We start from the raw sequence: 5,000 nt of genomic DNA, 5'->3' as shown, positions 1-5,000 counted from the left end.
CACTGTCGAATTTTTCCTGTCTTGGTTTACGTTTGGAATCCTCTGTTTAGTGGGTTGATCCACTACTCAGGAAGAGACTATTCTAGAGTACGTTCTGCCTTATCTTCGAAACGTCTAGTTAGAATAGAGGCAGCTGATGAATAATTCCAAGTGGCTTTATGTTTTCCTATGTGTTCGTTCCGTTGTCTGTAGTTCATTTTTCTAACGTCCTGTACCCTGATATGCATCTATAAACACATGTAGATGTAAGTATATACATATATGTGTGTATACATGCATATATATTCTTTGTATTATATATATATATATATATATATATATATATATATATATATATATATATATATATATATATATATATATTTGTCCTAGTATAGAGACTGACGAGCTGTCCACAAGGCTGTCATTATTTTGTGATTCTCTTTCTCTTTCTGTCTCTCTTTCTCTCCCTCTCTTTCTTTCTCACTTTGTCTATCTTTCCCTCTCTCTTTCACTCCCTTTCTGTCCTTTTATACGTCCCACTATTTGTATCTCTCCATCACTCTCTCTCTCCCTCTCCCTCTCCCTCTTCCTCTCTCTGTCCCTTCCTCTCTCTCCCTCTCTCTCCCTCTCTCTCCCTCTCTCTCCCTTTCACTCTCTTTCTCTCTTATCTCACTCTGCCTTATTTCTCTCTCCCTGTCTCTCTCTCTCTCTGTCACTCTCTCACTCTGTCACTCTCTCTCTCTGTCACTCTCTCTCTCTCCCTCTCTCTCTGTCACTCTCTCTCTCCCTCTCTCTCTGTCACTCTCTCTCCGTCTTTCTGTTTCTCAGTTTATTTCTCTCTCACTCTCTCTCAATTTAAACGTCTCACTATTTGTATCTCCCTGTATCTTTCCCTCTCTTCCCTCTCTCTCTCTCTCTCTCTCTCTCTCTCTCTCTCTTCCCTCTCTCGTTTTGCCTTATTTCTCTCTCTCTCTCTCACATTGTCTGTCTCTCAGTGCTCTCGTTTCGCTTCCATTTTCTCTCTTTTTTCCCTTCAACAAGTTGAAGAAATATGGTTTCTCTTGGATGGACGGATTGAGGGATGGGAAGTGGGGTGGACAGATGAATGCTTGGATGAATAAATACTCGCCATGCATGACTGAATATAGGGTTGAATGACTAAATGGATAGTAGATGGATGGATGGATGGTTAAATGAATGAATAGATGGAGAAATGGATGGCTAGATGGATGGATGAATGGATGAATGGGTGGGTGGCTAAATCGTTTCATGCATGACTGAAGGATGGATAGATGTATGAATGAATGGATAGATTGCTGGTTAAACGAAAGAATGAATGAATGGATTCATGGATGAATGGGTGAATGGATGGATGGGTGAGTGGATGGATGGATGGACGGACGGACGGTTGGATGGATGGAAGAATAGATAGATAGATGGATTCTTGAATAGGGGGAGAAATGGATAGATTGATGGATGGATGGATGGATGGATGGATGGATGAATGGATCGGTGGAAAAATAGATGGATGGATGGTTGAACAGATGGATGGATGAATGGATGGATTGGGAGAAGCCAAATGAATGAATGGATATCTGAAAAGATCAGTGTATGATGGGATGATTGGACGGTTTGATTGTTGCATGCATGATTGAATGCCTGGAGGAATGAATAGGTAACTTCACGGCTGACTGGATGGATAGATGATTAAATAAATGATTGAACAGATAAGTATATGAAAGGGCATAAGGGTAAATGATTGAATTAATAAACGGATGGGTAGATGAAATAATTACAAGACCACTGTTGATGCTATTGGTGTTGTTGTGGTTTAGACCGAGGTCAAAATTGAACTGAAGAATCCTACAACAAAAAGCAGTCGTCTGTAACTATTCTGTGACAGTCTTTTCATCCCAAAGTGAACTGCTATTGTTTTTTTTACAAGGCTTTTATGCAAAACGAAAATTCAAAATATTACCCATTTTCAACACAAAGGAAAAGAATGATCAGCTACGAAGAGCAAACGAAGAATAGTTCATAAGGAATTTCAAATCCGCTACTAAAACAGAAATAGTCAACACTACAACTAATCGGTCGTTTCTAGTAGTGCGGAGACTTACGGGGCTTAATTTGATTTTGCAGAGGTGGGAGTCAGAATTCATTCCCGGTTTTAGTTTTGAGTACGGAGCGGTTGCTTTTGGGTTATTTATGACTGAGTATGGGAGTGTTTAGTATATGAGATTTTTTGAGTGGTGTTTTGTGCTTTTCGGGGACAATTGTCTCTTTACGGTTTAGGCAAAGCACTTACACATACAGAATATGAAAACTACTCTCTCTGCGTGACACCTTGGGCAAGTGTCTTCTACTATAGCCTCAGGCCGACCAATGCCTTGTCAGTGGATTTGGTAGACGGAAACTGAAAGAATACTGTCGCATATATATATATATATATATCTCGAACTCTTGAATCGCAATATTACGGGGACGTAAATACGCCAACAGCGATTGTCGAGCGCTGGTGGTGGTGGTGATGGTGGACTAAACACACACACACACACACACACACACACACACACACATATATATATATATATATATATATATATATATATATATATATGTGTGTGTGTGTGTGTGTGTGTGTGTGTGTGTGTGTTTAGTCCACCATCACCACCACCACCAGCGCTCGACAATCGCTGTTGGCGTATTTACGTCCCCGTAATATTGCGATTCAAGAGTTCGAGAGAATAAGTACCAGGTTTTAAAAAATAAGTAAGTCCTGTGGTTGGTTTGTTCGACTGAAACCCTCCAAGGCAGTGCCCCAGCGTGGCCGCAGTCAAAAATGACTGAAACAGATTTAAGATAAAAGATGACTCTTTCGGCATAACTCGTTCACGATGCAATTACTCCATTTGTCAACGCATCATCTGAAATCAAATGATGAAGCAAATAAGATCCGCTGTTTCATTATGCGCAATCTAAAGTTAATATTGGTTTAATTTGCTATTTTTGTTTTTGTTCTCTGCTGGTTATATTTTTCTGGAAGTCACATAGATTGAAAAGAGATGGTATTTATATTTGGGTAGGTGATAAATCTTCAGGCTCACGGATAAAAGTTAAATTAAAGCGTACACTATATGAATAGACCACCGTCATCACATTTAGACACGCACTTATATAGATCAAAGTGATGGCCTCGAAATGGTTGCTTGAACAGACAAAAATAGCTATCCAGGCTGATTTCAAATCAGTCACTGAATATTGAAGTGGGAAGAACACTTTAAATAAATAATTCTTTCAACTATAAGCACAAGGCCTGAAATTTTGGGGAGGGGGATAGTTGATTACATTGACCCCATACTCAATTAGTAATTATTTTATCAACCCACGATGGGATGAAAAGCCGTTTGACCTCGGTCGTATTTGGATTCAGGAATTACATGCCAGAATAAATGTTGATATGTATTTTGTCTGGGACACTAACGATTCTGCCACCGCCGTACTTCAAATATAGATGTTTTCGATCTTGTTAGAATTCTTTGCAATCAAATTTGAATTCTTTGCAATCAAATTCTCAACTCTCTCAATGGATATGGGAAAAGCATCGACTATTTCACGTGCAGTCAGTTGCCTTTCATCCATCACTATGTGGTGAACACGATCAACGTTTTCCTCGGTGGTAGCAATTGCAGGACCGTCCACACTTTGGATCAACTTCAAGACCCACACTTGCCCTCTGAAATTCAGAGGCCCACTTTCGGACCGTTGATAAAGCTGGAACGTCATCCTGTAATGTAGCGAGCATGTCACCATGAATGTCCTTGGGGACAAAATTCTTTTTCTGCAGGTACTCGATAACAAAACGATGCCAAATTTTGTTGTCGATTTTCAAGAGAAGTTGCTACTAGTTACATTTGAAGCCTTCTTTAAACAGTTAGATGCCAGTTTACCTGAAAAGAAACAACGAAGTCATCAATAAGATGGGGCTGAAGTTAACACATGAACGCTTTCACAGCTCTAGAATCACTCCTCCATAGTCAGCATCTGAATTTTCCAGCCCAACTTCGCACGCACACACACACACACACACACACACACACACACACACACACACACACACAAGGTTACGCTTTTATGGACGCAAATACATTGGTTAGTCTATGACCGGCCATGTAATAAACTTCCAATAAACAGATTATTGCTCTAACGTTTAGGGTCTGCTTCTTTTTCGGACAGACAGAGAGGGATATATATATATATATATATATATATATATATATATATATATATATATATATATATATATTTATATATATATATATTTATATATTTATATATATATATATTTATATATATATATATATTTATATATATATATTATATATATATATATATATATATATATATTTATATATATATATATATATATATATATATATATATATATATATATATATATATATATGTATGTATGTATGTATATTAATAAAAGTATTCATATATTCGTATATGAATATTTCTAAATTTCACACATACATATATACCTCGTTAATCTATCTATCTATCTATCTATCTATCTATCTCTCTATCTATCTATCTATCCATCCATCCATCCATCCATCCATCCATCCATCCATCCATCTATCTATCTATCTATCTATCTATCTATCTATGTGTTTATCTATCTATTTATCTATCTATCTATCTCTATACACGCATACGAACACACACACACACACACGCGCACCCCCCGCACCCCACACACACTCACACACACACACACTCACACACATATACACCCTCATGCACATAAGAAAATCCAACAGCAAGATAAAAGCGAAAAACAAAATCAAAAAATGTGGTGCAAAACGACTGGATGCACCTTTGCACCACGAATGGAAATATGTTATGAAAGTGCTCATGTGCATAAAAATTGCAATTAACATGTGCACGTGCCTTCATTGTGTCTGTAACAACACCAGCTGACAGTTGCACTAGGGTCCATCCTATTTTAATCA

The sequence above is a fragment of the Octopus bimaculoides genome, chromosome 26 (assembly GCF_046866305.1).
Source record: "Octopus bimaculoides isolate indiv1 chromosome 26, ASM4686630v1, whole genome shotgun sequence".
NCBI lineage: Eukaryota > Metazoa > Mollusca > Cephalopoda > Octopoda > Octopodidae > Octopus > Octopus bimaculoides.
Note: the sequence above shows the minus strand (reverse complement) of the source record.